We start from the raw sequence: 17,717 nt of genomic DNA, 5'->3' as shown, positions 1-17,717 counted from the left end.
CCCCGGATGTGCTTGACTGAGCACTGATTGGTACACTGAGGGGTCAGGAAGAGCAGTTCGGCTCGAGGATTGGCGGTGGAGCGTCCCATGGAAACCGAACCCGGAGCTGCGGCCAGAACTTGCACGGGGGCGGGGCAGGGTCTTTCCAAGGCGCCTGCGCTAAGCCGGCTTCTCGGCGCCATTTTGTCTGGGCAGCAGTGGCCGCAGCGCTAGCGCATTTTATGTTTCTGGCAAGACAAGAGCGGAGTCGTTACCCCGTAGATTCGTCTCAGTGCGGCACCCGTTCACCGTTCCTTCCAGGATAGCACCTGGTGAAGGTCAGAGGAGTCGCGGACCTGTCCAAAGGTCAGTTGGAAGCTCTGGTTGTCCGAGGGACTGGGGGATGGCGCAGCTCTGGCGGCGCCGGCACCGGAAGTGGAGGGGCCGCGCGGCGGCCATGGCCCAGGGAGTTCTTCGGGCGGCCGGGCGGGGGTGGGGGCGGGCCGCGGGCCGAGGGGGGCGAGGCCTCTTCTCCCGCCCCGACGGGGAAGGAGGCGGAGGGGACGCGCGCGGCTCTCTCCGGGCCCATGCTTCGGGCTCCCTGGAGGGAGTGAGAGATGTCTGGGTTCCGCTCCTCTCCGAGCGGCCCCTCCTCCCTTGGGAAGTGGCTTTCGCAGCCTGTCGCAGTCTCCGGCCTGGCGGCGTCCTCTCCTCGCGCGCGGAGGCCGGTGGGGAGGCAGCCGGCTCCTGCCTCCCGTGCGGAGCGCTGTTTGCGCGTGCTCCTCGCGCGGCGAGCTCAGGCGGTGGAGACGGCGCGGGGGGTCGGCGCTGCGGTGCACACGGCGGGGTGCTGCCCTCGAAGGGCTAGAGCCGCCGGGGCACTGTGTTCAGGGCAGCCGTGGATTGTGTCTTGTTAGCAAAATCTTGCTTTCTGCTAAATAAAGTAAAAACACGTTTGAAATGGTGGAAATGCGGTATTAATTGGCAAGTTGTTTTAAAGGATGAAATAAAATGTTAAACATTGTCGATAGTCCTCGTTGACTAAATTTACTCAGTAAGAACGTCTTAACTAAAGCCGAGTGAACTTTTCATTCCTAACAGTGATTTTTATCGAAATTACTTGAGAAAGTGAAAGGTATGTTGGTATTTCCATTGAGTGTCCTACTCACACTCATTTGGATAGCTGCCTTGAATTATCCTCCTACCTCTGTCTCGAACCCTGTTGTTCTCCTGGTGGGGCTCCAGGCTGGAAAATGGTTGAGTGATTTAATAATTTATTGGGGTTTTTTTTGTTTTTGGCAGTTGATCTGAAGAAAACAGGACTCTCAATGACAAATATCCGAAAGTATTACTGAGGTGAGTTCTAATATCTGTAATAATTTTTAGAATTGGGAAAACTGCTTGGGAAAGCTTTTTGTGGACCAGTAAGGTAGAGCCGTAAATAGCAAAATGGAAGAATGGTAGTTGAAGGATATCTTATTTGGTCAAATGTTCACTTGAGTAGGTATAATTCGTTTCCTGATGCGATATTTTAGAATGAAATCTCAAAATTAGGACATAGTTAAGAATTTGTTTACCCATTCATGAGGTTCCCATTTCTGAATTTTTAAGTAGATAGTATTTTTATCGCGGAATAAAATGAATATTTTCATGCTTTTTTCCCTCCCTATTTGAAAAGTTAGCGTATAGAAAAGATATTTCAATAAGAGTTTAGAAGTGAAGCAATTTTGTTTTCCTTAAGGAAATTATAAAACAATATAATACTGCTGAACTTCCTGTGGGGTAATCACCTATAATTCCACTACCCAAGTTAGACCTGGTGTTATCTGATCCAAATAATGCATGTCAGTGGGCATTTGGAAATTACTAAAAACCCACGAGGAGAAAATAAAAATCTCTTATGTTTCCTATACCAAAAGGTAATCACATTTTGTACTGTACTTATATTTACACAGAGGAGTTTCTCTTCTTGTTGCTTTTGTTGTACAAAATGAAGGCCATTCTAGTCGTGCTCATTTTATTACTCATGTTTTTTTCTTTATGGAAAATATCTTGTCCTTAAAGCATTTTTCGTGAGTGCATAGTGTTCTATAGGATAAGTGTACCGTAATTTATATAACCTGATCTCTTAATTTTTTTATAACAACAACATGTCTGAATATCCTTGTGCCCTTTTTGCCAAAGATTTTGCCTAAGAATTGACGTGTATGGCTAAAATTTCGAGGCATCTAGATCTTCCTTCCCACCCCTGGTTCTTTCTTTAGTATAAATTCTCAGCAGTGGAAATACAAGGCCAAAGAGATTGTACGTTTAAGCTTTTGATCTTTGCACAGTTTTCCATCAGAAAGCTTTTGCTAGTACTGCACTTACATTTTTTGTTGTTCTTATTACTTTCCCCCTCTAATTTTCTGTTTGTCTTGAGCTCTATTTTTGAACTCTCTCTCCTGGGTTTCTGTTTATTCAAGTAGAATTATCACAGCCTTTAAGTTACACATATAGTAAAATAAATTGGAGAATTTTTCTAGGACCTTTGGAGTGATCTTTTAAAACTAATTTTTCACCCTAGAATAGTTAGGCATTTGTATAGTAAAACATTTTGCCACACAGAAGTGACATTTAGAGGAAACTAAAAACAAATTGTTTTTATGGTAGAATTAGTTCAGTTTAACCATTGTATGTTTTCCCTGTAACTTTCCTTAAAGTTTTCCATCTTTAAGTGCATTCTCTCCATGCTTTTGTACCATCACAGGACCCTCTCCATGCCCCTCTCATCCCGTTTACTCTGCAGTTGTTTGGCTCTTCCCCAGTTTGAGACTACTCCCACTGGCAGCAGTTGAGGTTTTAGTCACTGTGTGTGTCTGCCTGATACATGATAGGTTCTCTCTCGATGTTTTTTATGGATCTTTATGCACTTTTGTATACAAAATAAGCTAACTTACATTTTCTGTAACGGTAATTCTCTTCAGAGAATTTACGATGTTCCACAGATGCTCTTAACCTTCAAAATTTTTTTAGTGTTCCAAATACTTGATTTAATACTGAATTGATTTGTAATTGCTAATGTAGATTTAGAGAACCCATTAAGATTAGTTATGCAAGAGTCTTTGTTCTCAGTTCTTTTAAGGAGTTGATGATATCTTAATGGACGGCAACAATAGGTGAATAGTAACTGAACAGTCACTAGACCATCTCTGAGAGATAAATGGAAGAAAATGATAGAATTGTTTTTTGTAACCTATTTCAGTGAGCCCAAACTAATAGAATAATGTTTCCTGCAAAATCAAAATTGTCAAAATTTTAATGTTTGTATGATAAAAGGCTGTTTTGAAAGCAGAATGTTTTGTTTATTTGGCCAAGCGTTCAAATGAAGCTTTATAATTAGCCTCCTGATGTGGTATTTTAGAAATCTCAAAATTTGAACATCCCTATGGATTTGTTTACCCATTCATGTGGTTCCCATATCTGAATTTTTAATCATGGAATACTGAACATTTTTGTGATTTGTTTTTACCCATGGTAAAGTCCTTGACATAGAGAGATCTTATCAGTAAAAGTGTTTAGAAGTGTGACATAGATCTCCTCAGTAAAAGTGTTTAGAAGTGAAGCAGTTTTTTAAAAATTATGAAACAGTCTGTGTTCTGAGCATGTGGGCTGTAGCATACTCAAAACTAAAAGAAGTCTTTATCTTCTAGAGTAAGCTTCATTTTGTGGAACAATGAAGGAAGGTGTTCTAGTTTTAAAAGACCTGGATCTGCTATCTGTTGAGAATTCTGTTTCTGGTATGTAATTTTACTTAACTATTCTTTGGTAGTCAAGATTGGCCATGTTACTGTAATGTATATCTATTTTGAAAAACGATAGACTTTGTTTCACTGTGTAGCTGTTTCTGTAAATGTCTATGTGTTGAGAAGTGGAACAGATTGCTAGGTTGAATGTGGCTGCTTTCCTAATGATTTCATTATTTTGGGGGGTAACTTACATAAGTTGCTTATTTGTGACCAGAGCAACCTTTGCAATCTCTGTATGATCTTTTGTCCTGTTAGATGTCAGTGCTGCTTTTTTGGCCACGTGTAATTTATAGATGTCGGTTTTCTTTCATATACAATTCAAACAAGAATGACAGTGTATTTTAGGATTTGGGTTCAAGCTGATCTAGGTTACCTAGTGCCATTCTTACATGGCAAGGCTCTGTGCTCAAGGAGCCTACTGTCAATGAAAGGAAGAACATAATTAAACATGTGGAAAGTTAATGTAATAGTTATTTTGAAAGATTCAATAGATTTATATAACTTTTTAAAGATTTAAATCATGGCTCGTGAGAATAATAAATTTGTCAAAGTTCAGTATACAATTAGACCTAATTGTTTTTAAAAAGACAAATTGTTTTATAATGCAGAACAGAAAGAAATTTAGCGAGCATTGAAGGCTTTTCAGGGTTAGTGAGATGGAATATGTAAAATTAGAAGAAAGGAAGACATTCTAAGTAGATGGAAGGTTGTGAGCAAAATTTCAGTTATATAAGGAAAGCTATGTTTGGGACAGTGAGTAAACCAGTTTGGAGGGGATAACTGACTAAAAGTTACATTGGGAAAATTGTGTGAGGCCAACATGTCAGCATTTCTAGAATGAGCCGCACATCTGAATTATATGGGGTGCTTGCTCTCTAGATAGGTTTGGGAAGGTCTAGAGGGCCCTGAAAGCTGCGATGTGAGCAGAAAATGAAGATTATTTTTGTCCTGTTTTTGAATTTTACAAATCAGAGTGGAACTAAAAATAAAAAATCACTTTTAGTCCCAAATTTAAATTTTTAAATTTTCCTTCTTCCTGGTCTGTATGCATATTCTTTCTTTAGTTTTAGAGTAATTTTTATTTGTTCCTTTAACATGGTAATAATCATTCAATGTGACTGCACAGTCTTCATAATAATTTTAACATCTGAAAATATGCCATCAAACTGTTTTATCTTTAACCTCATTTTTCTATTGCTTGACCATTTAAATTTCTAATTCTTCAGGATTGTGCTGCAGTTATCATCTATGTGCATACAGTATTTTCTGTCTTTTGGACTGTTCTTTTAGGATTGATTTTAAAGGCCATGGTATGAAAATTTTTTAGCCAGCTCTCATGGCCTGGTGGTTAAGGTTTGGCACTCTCACTGCCACAGCCAGGCTTTGTTCCCAGGTCAGAGAACCACACCACCAATCTGCTGGTTGTCGTACTGTGGCAGCTGCATGTTGCTGTGATGCTGACAGCTATGCCACCAGTATTTCAAATACCAGCAGGGTCACCCATGGTGGAGAGGTTTCAGTGGAGCTTTCAGACTAGGAAGAAGGACCTGGCCACTCACTTCTGAAAAATTGCCCATGAAAACCCTGTGAATAGTAGCAGAGCATTGTCTGATGTAGCATCAGAAGGTTGGAGGATGACACAGAAAGACCTGGCAGGGTTCCGCTCTGCTGTGCACTCTACACACAATTCACTAGGAGTTGGAGTTGACCTGATGGCATGAACAACAACAAATGAACATTTTTATGACTCTTAAAACATTGCCATGTTTTCCAAAAGAGTTAGAATTTACACTGTCATCTTCCCTGTGAATTTAGCTATCAGCATTGGATAATCTATAATTGTCATTTTTGCTAAGTTAATAAGTGCAAAATATGTTGAGCTCTGTTTTTCTTTGTAATATTTTTGTTAACCAGTGAGGTGGGACCTTCTATAATTTCGCTTACTGATTCTTTGTAATAGACAAGTTGTCTATTCAAGACTTCTATCCATATGTATTGAGTCTTGATATTTTATGTCTTAATTCTTTGAGTTTAGTATATATTTAGTAGTATTACCTGTGGCTATTTTTCCATATGGATTTCTCTTTTTATTTCTTGTTGAGGCTTTTGAATAGACACAGAGGGTATGATGTATACAAAATGTATTATTGGAAAATTATTTGGAGAGGAAATTATTTCTCTCTCCAGTGTCCGGCATGACTGAAGAAATGACACAGAAATTGAAGGTAGGGAGACAATTAAGATACTGTTGCAGAGGTGTCAGCGTGAGGTGAAATTAGAGTAGGACCTGGAGAGAGAGAGGAAGAAGTGAGCAAGGGATTGTGAGGGAAGAAAAAACAGAGTTGACAGTATTTTATCTCTGATTATAAAGAAGAAAGAACACAACGCTCCACTTTTATAGACTGGAGAATAGATTGCACCATTAACTGATTCAGAAGGTCAGGAGATGCCACTGGTTGGTAAGGAAGATGATACCGGCTTTAAACATGCTAGTTAGAACTTGAAATGTCCGGTAAGCATCTGTTCTTTTGTCAGAGTGCCTGTGAGGTCCCTAGTTGGGACAAGGCGTATGCTGGACGTTAGATTATTTTCTGTATTTTGACTTTTTTTTTTTCCTTGAGGAAGATTAGCCGTGAGCTAACTGCTGCCAATCTTCCTCTTTTTGCTGAGGAAGACTGGCCCTGAGCTAACATCCCTGCCCATCTTCCTTTACTTTATATGTGGGACGCCTACCACAGCATGGCTCGCCAAGCAGTGCCATGTCCACACCCGGGATCCGAACTGGCAAACCTCAGGCTGCCAAAACAGAATGTGTGCACTTAACCACTGGGCCGGCCCCTGTATTTTGACTTTTAATTCCATTCTTCCATTAGACTTTGAGGCTTTTATCAGGTCTTTCTTATTTCTGATTTGTACAGTATGGGTTGAATTGAAAAGAAAAGTTCAAGTGGATTAATAAGTGAAATAAGTGGAGGGAAACCAGATGATTCTTGAACTAAATTAAGGAGAGGTTAGTTTTTCCTTATTGAAAAGAATACTATAGTTTTAAGAGAGCATCTTAGAAAATATATGTGTGCTCTTAAACTGTTGAAATATATGATGTGAAATATCTTTCTTCTTCCTCAGAAGACTAAATTTTGTGTTCTGTTTTAGTTTGATATTAACAAAATAGAGAGGTAACATGTATGTTTGCAGAACATGAATGTTTAGCCAAGATTCTTTAAATATCTGAAATCTAAGTAAAAGTCTTAATTGTTGTGTTTTGGGGGACCACTTTTATTTCATCAGATGCAATTTAAGTGTTCGGTATATGGAAGGACTGTAGCAATCAGAAATATCAAAACATAGACTAGGCTAGCTTCTGAGTCTTCTTCAAGAGGAGCTTAGTTTAACCAGTTAACCTTCCAGGCCTCCCCCATCCTCCTGTTTCCTAAAGCTTTGAAAAATGTTTTCTTTTCTGCTGTTTAGCAAGGAAAAAGTTATGATTTTGTTTTAGAAACAACAGGTCTTTTAAATGATCAATTAGGTACCAATGATAATATTAATTTTTTTTTAATTTGGCTTTTTAACCTGGCTCTATAAAGCCTAACCCTTTTGGGATAGTATATGAGCTTATGAAATTTGAGGTACTTTGTTGCATATATCAAGACTGATCTCATTTAAATATTTAGGTATTAACAAGTTTTCCCAGGACCAGCCCTGTGGCCTAGCATGCTCCATTTGGGTGGCCCAGCTTCATGGGTCTGGATCTTGGGCGCAGACCTACACCACTTGTCAGCCATGCTGTGACGGCAACCCACATGTAAAATAGGGGAAGACTGGCACTGATGTTAGCTCAACAATTATGTTGCTGAGAAAAAAAGAAATTTTCCCATCATAGTGCTAGCTTTGAGTTACAAAGATATAATCTATTTACAGATTGATGAAAAGGTAATTAATACATTCAGAAACAGTACATTTGTGAAGTAGTTTTCAGCATTCTTAGTTTTGTTTGCTTTGTATGAGCCCTGAGCTAACATCTCTTGCCATTCTTCCTCATTTTTTTTTTATTTGTTTCTTGTTCTCTCCCCACAGCCCCAGTACATGGTTGTATATCCTAGTTGTAGGTCATTCTACTTCCTGTATGTGGGATACCGCCACAGCATGGCCCTATGAGCAGTGCCTAGGTCGGTGCCCAGGATCTGAACCCACAAAGCGCATGCTGCGGAAGCAGAGCATGCAAATTTAACCACTTGGCCATGGGGCCATCCCTAGCATTCTTAGTTTTTAATGAATGTGGTTTTCTGTATTTTTTAATTGCTTCTCTTTTATTAATCCTTTGCCTTTGGTACCTTTTATTTTTTGAAGATTAAGTCATTCAAGTTACTTATAGGATTTGGCTCTTCCCCATGCCCCCATTTAGAATGATAGCTTTAAAAATCATTCAGGGATAGCAAAGAAAGTATTTCTAGCTTTAGAATGTGTAGACGTGGCAAGGCTTTTTGTGGGGAAGGGTTATGTAGGGCAAATTTCTTAAATTCTCTGTCTCTTCTGTAAGATGGGGTTGATGCTAATAAAACTGACCTGACAAGGTTGGGATTAGTATTAAATGAGTTAATACATGTAAAGTGCTTAGAATAATGCCAAATATTTAGGAAGCACTCAGATTTGGAGTGTTGTTGTTAGTGTATATAGTGCTGTTACATAGTATCTGTCATTCCAAAAGAGTTTTAAAAGATTGTTGTATTTATATACAGAAATAAAGCATCTAGACTCTCTGCCTCCCATTGAAGACCTTCCTGAAGGTCATGTCAGCCTCTCTCCAAACTTGTTTCCTACTTCTTCCCCTCAGATATTATAGGCAGCAGTCACACTGAACTATTGTGGCTCCCCATACAAGCTCTGTTTTCCCAGTTCTTTGTGGTTTCAGTTTTGTTTTTGTTTTTTTGAGGAAGATTAGCCCTGAGCTAACTACTGCCAACCTCCTCTTTTTGCTGAGGAAGACTGGCCCTGAGCTAACATCCATGTCCGTTTTCCTCTACTTTATATGTGGGACACCTACCACAGCATGGCTTTTGTCAAGCACCGCCATGTCCGCACCCGGGATCCGAACCGGCAGACCCCAGGCCGCCGAGAAGCAGAATGTGCGAACTTAACTGCTGTGCCAGTGGGCCGGCCCCCCAGTTCTTTGGGGGTTTTTTTGTTTTGTTTTTTTTTAAAGATTGGCACCTGAGCTAACAAATGTTGCCAATCTTCTTTTTTTTCTTCCCAAAGGCCCCAGTACATAGTTGTATATTCTAGTTGTGAGTGCTGTCCCCCAGTTGTTTTTATTCATAGTTTTCCCACCATCTAGAAAGTTGCCCTATCACCACGTATTTAAAAGCTACTGTTTAAGTGAATCTTTCTGGATACCTCTGTGACTATAGGTAATCTGTCTATATGAATTTCATGTATTTCCTCTTACATGATTCCTGCCACTTTCCATATTTCATTTCAGGTTTTTATCCACTTATACGTTCTTTACTAAGTTATAACATCCTTACAGGCAGAGAACTGTACTTTGTTCACCTTCGTAGATTTAGAACCTCTCACGGGTCTTGGCACTTAGTAGGCATTCGTTTGTGGAGTAAAAGTTTATAAAAGGTGTAGCAAGATAAAAGGTGACATTTAATGGACAAATGCATGCCAGTAAAAATGTGCTTTGTCAGTGTTTGTACACGAGGAACATCTTGCCTGATCGGTTACTTAAAATGAGATCACTTGAGGTTTTAGGAATTGGGTCACATTCAAGAACATATAGGGGGTAGAGCACCCTAGGGACTATCCACAGGTCAAGAATTTTTATTAGAATTTTTTCCTGTATTTTAAAAGATGGTATGTCTCTGACATGAACTGATTTTTCACAGATCTGCCCACCCACCAATCTTCCTTATTACCAGTGGTCCAAATATATGAGAAGTTTGGCCGGGACTAAGGGTACATCTGCTGCCAACGTCAGAATGTCCAAGCCACGTGGCTCGATGAGTCACTGAACCCATGACCTCACTCTGCACGTACATTGTTCTTAGTACAACACCACAATGCCTCTAGGCTTGAAAGTAGGCGTAGTCTTAGAATAGGAACAGTGAGATATTTCACGAGGACACTTATTGGATCCTTTTTTACTGTAATCTTAATAGGATTTTGGCCTCTAGATTTACAAGAAATGGAAATGGTGGCAAATGGGGAGATAAGTTAAAATATGAGGCTCCTAGTAGGCATTCATAGACCTAAGGCAGCAATTATATATACTCTTATCCCAAAAATTCTCAGAATTTTTAGTTCACTGAGATGTTGGATTGAATAAGTATTGTCATATAAAAACAGTGGATTTGAAAAACAGATGTTCTGTGTTCTAATCGTAAGCCTGTCCTCGCTGGCTGTGACCTGGGATACATTACTCTGCATGACTTTGCTTTAGAGTATAAGGGGCATGGGGCTAGGTATTTACAGCTCTTAATACTCAACGGTTCCCTCTCCAGCACCATATTTTTCAAATAAGAATTCCTAGGCGTACTTCTAATATCAGTATATCCCTGAAAGGTTGACTGGTATTTATTAACTTGCTGCTATTCCTGTCGCGTAGGATCAAATTCTGACAGAAACTTTAATGTCCTCCCTACCTCATTGTTTTATTTAACTAGCATTCTATTTGCTTTCATTGGCTGGTAAAACAGATACTTGAAATAGCAGCTAAGCAAGATCACTGATTAATTTCATTATAGTGAAGTTTTTATTTTGTGTATGTGTCTACTGCCCACATACACTACAAATGAAAGTACAGTGTACTCTAGTATTTCTCTTGTACTTCGTTAAAAAAAAAAATTTGTGACCCACTAAATTGATTTCATGAGTTACTGTGGATCTCAGCCTGCTTTTGGGGGTGGGGATGGATTAGATAATAATGCTTGTATTTGTTTGGTAGTTTAACATTTACTAGCCACCTTGATATACTGCTATACCCTTAAGTGTGATAGTGTAAAAGTTAAGATACAACTTAATTGTTACCTGACAATGCTTCTAGTTGTTTCAACAGCCATGGAATTGGAAGAGGGAGAGGCAACTGGAAGAAGTCATGGGGGAGGGATTTATTTTCTTTTTTCCTTTTGTTGGCTTATCTTATATTTGGTGATGTGTTATGCAGTCTGCTAATCCTAATGGGCTACTTAGGGGTTTATGTTTATTTGTATTTAGGGTTACCTCAAATCTTGTGGCAAGCATAAACAAAAAATTTTTCCCCAAGTAGGTTCCCTCAAACTAAACCAGAAACCTTTTTGTTTTTTTTTTTTCAATCTTTGTGTCTTAGTCTTTCTGTGCAGTCATAAAACTACTTCTAAAGTTTGTATGATTTTGGTGACTTAGGTTTTAGAACAGGGAAGGGGTTTTTATATGAAGGAACATAACAAAAAGAAAAGCCATCTTCCGGTTCCTTATTCCTCTATGTGTCATGTGATACTGTCTTTAAGGCCTTTAAATTGCCGAGGGAACCTTGGTAACCAAGGCAAACTTTTGCTATTTTCCTCTGAAATTTGAAGTTCTGCATTTTATTACACAGTCATGAAGAACTAGTCTGTTACCAGTAAATACTTAAGCCACAAAACTTGCTTCTCTATGCTGCCAAGTACTTCCTGTTTTGTCAGATTTCCATTTAGGGAAAAGAATGGATTTAGAGTAGACGAGCCGAGTTTCATGTTTAAAGCTGAAATTCAGTTTGGAAGCTGTCCAGATATCTAGATCGGGGGCAAAATGGCACGTCATGTCTACACATCAAGTCATTTGTCAGAAAGCTTCATTTGGCTTCGTATCATGAAAGAGAGGGTTGCCAGGAAGGAAGGGAAGCTTCGTTGTCAGAAATAATTAGTGTATGACTTGCCAACATTGTGGCTTGCCTTTAGTCTTTCCATGTCAAACGTGTTTCTTTGTGAATGAATCATTATATTGCCCGTGAAGGAAGGATCTCTGTTCATTTCTAGTAGACTTTTCCTCTAGAAATACGTAAGAACTGCGCTCAGCCACGTTTACTCAATTTTCAGTAGGGACAGGTGAAAGGTCAAATGGTGGTTAGAATAGAAATGGGCTACATTGTGAATATTGAGTATCGTTGGGGGTAAAAGTTGCTGTAAAATGATTTTAAGAATCTTTTGCAACTAAAATAGTGAGTAAATAAAACATTTGCCTATAAATGCGTTATCTGTCACTTTTTTTATCCTGTGAAATAAACTTCTAATCAGGTGCTTAGAGTGTCAGTAGAACATACTTTCAGTGTAAACCTGAATCCCCTCATATTGCTGGTGAAGGGAATCTTGTGTTAAGGTTCTTTTCCAGTGGTGGAACCAAGCCCTTCTATAAAATTTTCTTTGACCAAACTGATCTGGCATGCCTTAAAGTCAGAGCTATTTTTCTCTTTGTTGATCTGTCAGTAAATTAAGAAAGATGCTTTTTAATCATTCAGAACTTATGCAATTTCTTCATCAGCTCCTTGGCTCTTTATCCACCCTCATGTTGGAAATATTTAGAGAACTGATCCTGAATCATAAGATATATGAAACCACCTACTGTAAAGTTTCTCCCAGATACTTCCCTTTTTATCATCTAGGTATGTGCTCCTATTTCTGAGACATGTATATCTTTAAAAATCCAGTGAGGGGCCAGCCCAGTGGCATGTTGGTAAGGTCACGCACTCCGCTTCAGTGGCCTGGGTTTGAACCAGTTTGGATCCTGGGCATGAACCTATGCACTGCTCATCAAGCCATGCTGTGGCAGCATCCCACATATAAAATAGAGGAAGATGGGCACAAATGTTAGCTCAGTAACAATCTTCCACAAGCAAAAAAAAAAAGAGGAAGATTGGCAACAGATGTTCGCTTAGGGCCAGTCTTCCTCACCAAAAGAAAAAAAAAATCCAATGGGAAATAAGAAGTGTTTCTAACTATCCATCATGCCCTACAACTTCATTCTCCATTTTGCTTTATAACAAATCTCATCTCTTGAAACCCTTTAACTGTTTCTGTTGCCATGTTCTTGTTTTAATAACCTCTCTCCAAATCAGTGATTTTCAAATTTTAGTGTGTTCATAGGCATTAAGTCAGGTACTTGTTCAAAGTACAGATTTCTGGGTCTTACTTCAGACTAGGTGAATTCAAATCTATGGAAAATTCTTCTGCTGGTGGCCTTTGAACCAGATGGAAAAAGTTATCTACCACATGCATTCTCACTGTAATCTACACTTTGTTTCTCATATTCTATTAAGTCTTTTAACTTTGTTTCAATTATTGGCATCTCAGAAGTTTTTTCCTACTAATTACTGATGTCCTTAGTTTTTCTCCTAAATTCACTGATTGAAGAGCTCATCCATCAGATCTCTAGGAAACTGTCCCAAATTCCTTTCCTTGTCAGTCAGAATTGATCTCCCCCCCCTTCCCAAAGCGCAAATTTGTAGTTCAGTATATACATCCTGTATATATGTAAAATGATACATGCCCATATATTTCTAATATACCTTGCTAGTGATTTTCAAGTGTGTGTTTTTCCCATGGGGTAGAGTTGTATCTGACTTTGTTTTTTAATTTTTCCTGGCAGTGTGATGCATTGTAGGCATCCAAATGTTTACATGGAATCTTTTTTTTTATTTAATTTTTTTTGAGGAAGATCAGCCCTGAGCTAATATCCGCTGCCAATCCTCCTCCTTTTGCTGAGGAGGACTGGCCCTGAGCTAACATCCATGCCCATCTTCCTCTACTTTTATGTGGGACGCCTTCCCCAGCATGGTGTGCCAAGCGGCGCCATGTGCGCACCTGGGATCCAAAGCGGCGAACCCGGGGTCGCTGAAGCAGAACGTGCGCTCTTAACCGCTGCGGCACTGGGCCGGCCCTGCATGGAATCTTTCCTGCTGTCACTTCGTTGCCGCTGACACTAAAACTTCCAATCTACTGAAGATGAAAGGTTATCATATTTATACCGCTAATTCTCGTATACACCATTTCCCTTTCTCTAAATTATCACTATTTCCTAGGTGCTGTCTTAAGAATAATTCTCCGATATTACATTGGTCTTGAAGCCTACTGGCTTTTCCTGAAAAGTTTTTAGTAACTCCCATTCCCATATGGACTGTAGTTCAACTCCATATTTAAATGAATTTTCCTAAAATTCCTCTTTGGTTCCACATAGTAAAAATCAAAGTCCAAATCATACACTTCAAATAGAAACTCAAGCTGTGAGGACCTTTGCTCTTCAACAACCTTTATAATAACCACAACACACCAGCGTTTACTTTTTTCGAGTTCTTTTTGGACTGAAAGGATGAATACACATAATAGGACAATTACCTCTTGAAGGTGCGGGATGGTCAAAGTAGGAACATTACAGTTTTGTAGTGTGAAATAGTCTGTTCAAATCTTTTGCTCATTTTTAAGAGTTGAGTGGTTTTCTTATTGTCGAATTTTGAGAGTTCTTTATACATATCCTTTGTCAGATCTGTGATTTGCAAATATTTTTCCTTAAAGTTTTTCTTTTCTTTTCATTCTCTTAGTGTTATTAGGAGAGCAGAAGCGTTTAATTTTGGTGAAATTCAGTTTGTCAGGTTTTTTTCATTTATGTATCATGCTTTTGGTATAGTATCTTAGAACTTTTTTTTAAAACCAGTCACACAGATCTCGTATTTCCTTCTAGAAGTTTGAATTGGAGGTACATTTTGGCTTATCACTTTAATTTCTATATATGGTAACAAGGTATGATTTGGTTTTTGGTGTTGGGTTTTTTTTGCATATGGATGTCCAGTTGTTCTAGCACCATTTGCAAAAAAACACTATCCTCCATTGATTTGCCTTTTTGCTTTTGTCAGGCAGTTGACCATTATTGGTGAGTCTTACCTTTAGACTCCATTCTGTTCCATTAATATGTCGAATACATTAACTTTACAGCAAGTCTTGAAATCAAGTGGCATGGGTCTTCTAACTTTTTCTTCTTTGAAATTGTTTTGGCTATTCTCATTCCTTTTCTCATATAAGTTTTAGAAACAGCTTGTTGATTTCTTACCATCACTCCCATCCCTCCTCTCAAAAAAGAACCTTTTACAGAGTTGATTGGGTTTCTGCTGAATCTATAAATCAGTTTAGGGAAAATTGACAATAGTGAGTCTTTTGTGTATTTAGTTCATTTTCTCTCACCAACATTTTATAATGTTCAATGTAAAGTCTTGCACAAATTTAATTTCCTACTTAAGTATTCCTGTTTTTTATGTCATCTTAAATGGGACATAATCCTCCTATTATAGACTTGCCTAAGATGACACAACTATTCAATGACAAAGCCAGTTTGAAAGTTACATGAGCTTATAAACCACTATCCTGGTTTTAATTACAATGCTAGTTTTCTTATTCTGAAATTGTTATTACAATGGTGGCAGAGAGGAATCCCTAACTTGTTTTAACAAGTAAAATCCCATTACCATGCTCCTATAAAAGAATTGATCCCCGCAGTTTATTTTCTGAGCTTGGGTTTTCCAGATGTGTTCAAATCATAAACCACGCTTGTCTTCATTTAGAAGCCTCTCATCTCATCAATACAGTTGTGAACTATGTTTTTAAATAGTATACCTTATCCTGCAGTTAGCTAGTGTAAATTATTTCAGTTAAAAAAATGTGTACCCTTCGGGCTGGCCCGGTGGCGCAGCAGTTAAGTTTGCACATTTGGCTTCAGTGGCCTGGGGTTTGCCGGTTCGGATCCCGGGTGCGGACATGGCACTGCTTGAGAAGCCATGCTGTGGTAGAGGTCCCACATATAAAGTAGAGGAAGATGGGCATGGATGTGAACTCAAGGCCAGTTTTCCTCAGCAAAAAGAGGAGGATTGGCAGCAGATGTTAGCTCAGGGCAAATATTCCTCAAAAAAAAAAAAGTGCACCCTTTAGCATTTGAATGCCTACTTGAGTGCTCACCAGTGGAGATATAAAGACATGATTTCTTTTCTTGAAAAACTCCCATCTGGGGCAATGGGGAATACACTTATTTTATTATAGTAAACACCATAATAGATGCACACATGGTCAGTGATAGAACAAAAGGTTTGCTTAGTTGGGGTTAAGAGTAGCTGCACTTTTACTCATTTCATGTTTTGGAGTTTCCTTTTAAAAAAAAAATAGCTTGACAACTATTAAGTGGGAAACACGTAAAAGGCTTTGACGGAGAAATCTGACAGTCATTTCAGAAGGCTGCTTTGGCAGGTGGTGAGAGTCCTTAGGAAAAACCAGTTAAGCAGTAGCCTATGCATGGCAAATACAGTATGGATATGATACAGTGCAGCAAAGCAAAAGGAAAGTGGTTTCCGTTTCCAAATGTAAGGAATTGAAAAGTTAGAGAAACAATATTAGGATTGAGTATTTTACATTAAGGCTTGATTTTCATTTATGGATTTCTTCTGGTTTCTTAACAGCATTTTGATAAATGGGGATTTTTACAAAATGAGGAAAAAATAATTCAGTTGTAATCTTAATTTGAAGAGTATTTTAAGGTTTCAGTCAGTTCAAGATATTGATGACCTACAGTTTGGTTTTTCTCATTTCTTCTCCAGGTCCCTCTATGAACGACAGCGGGGAAAAAGCACAAATGGATAATCTAATCAGATAAGTGATTTTTCCCCCTATGGTAAAATATGTTTTATTTGTAATCTGTAAACCAAAACTTTGTTCTTTAAAACATTTTTTATTTTTTTTTTTTTAGGTGCCAGTATCAAGGCGGCTTACAGTAATAAGGTACTCCGTCTTTTCTGAAAATAAATTTGCAGTCTTGTCAAAGTAAAATGTACCAGCTCTTTTCTTCCTCAGAAGCTAATTGTATCTCAACAGTGCAGTTGCAAAGGGCCCTACAATTGAACATAGTGCATAGGGGAATCGATTGCTTCTCTTTCATAATAGCCAGAGAGCTAGGTGTATCTGCTTAGTGTTAGATTTATGTATTATGGCATCTGTAGTAGTTATCAGGTGGCTTAGTTGCTCAGATTTACATTTCTTCAGAACCAGTGTCTCTTCTTTTAAATAAGGTTATTAGTTATGCTGATGTGAATTTAAGAACAGATGTACTCAGCATAATAACAATTAAGATTCATGTGTCATTCACACCTTGGAAAAGTACAGAATAGCTGTAACTTGGCTTAGGGATAGTTTATTAATTATCTGTCTACATATAGATTCAGTTTAATGTTGTTTAGATGTCTGTCCATGGCCAACACTGGTGTCATGAGTTGTAAAATGTAGCAGGTAGTTTTACATAAAAGAAGCCCTGGTAAGGAAATAACTGGTTTTGAGTTGTTTGTATAGTAGTTAACTATTCACATGTGATTTGCTATTTAAACTACACAGATGCTCAAAGTCCAGGAACACCCTGCTGCTAAACCCAATAGGTAGATGACCTTCTTAGGAAAACCTGACAGTTGTATGGAGTGATACTGGCAGGAGCCCAGTAAAGGGTGTGTCTACCTGGCATACTTGGCCTGAGTTCAGATGGTTTCTTCCTGCTGTGAGTGCCACTGGTCAGGTTATGACATTTGTTCTTGCAGGCCACAATACTAATTATTCCACTCAGTAACAGTTCTGTTTACAGAGCATTTCCACATACATGCTAATTATTTTTTAGCATAAGATATGCATATTTTTATTTGAACTTTACAGATCAAGAAATTTTTTTAAATGACAGAATAGGGACTTTTTGAATCCTTTTAAATCCACAATAGAAAGAAAAAGTTCTTGACTCTCCAACCTGAAACATCTTTCTTGTGTTGTCACACCTGCAAGTTAACAGTGGCTGATGACCAACATTTCACTAAGTACAAAACTTGGCAGTGGCATCAATTAATTGCGTACTAAGTTGGTAGTTACTTTTTACACAACAGCCCAGGAAGATATGGTCTTTAGATTCTAGATGAATGACAGAATGGAGCTT

General features: G+C 38.6%; 1 long non-coding RNA gene across 1 annotated transcript; it reads left to right on the top strand.

Moving 5' to 3' along the window:
• Positions 1 to 131: 131 nt before the first annotated feature.
• Positions 132 to 16,745, top strand: LOC106845860 (uncharacterized). The gene is made up of 4 exons (XR_001401738.3): positions 132 to 345; positions 1,282 to 1,335; positions 3,672 to 3,758; positions 16,351 to 16,745. It is a non-coding gene; the product is annotated as an uncharacterized lncRNA (long non-coding RNA).
• Positions 16,746 to 17,717: the final 972 nt, after the last annotated feature.

The sequence above is a fragment of the Equus asinus genome, chromosome 7, assembly GCF_041296235.1.
Source record: "Equus asinus isolate D_3611 breed Donkey chromosome 7, EquAss-T2T_v2, whole genome shotgun sequence".
Lineage (NCBI taxonomy): Eukaryota > Metazoa > Chordata > Mammalia > Perissodactyla > Equidae > Equus > Equus asinus.
The sequence above is the reverse complement of the archived record's forward strand: the minus strand, read 5'-3'. Positions and strand labels throughout refer to the sequence as shown.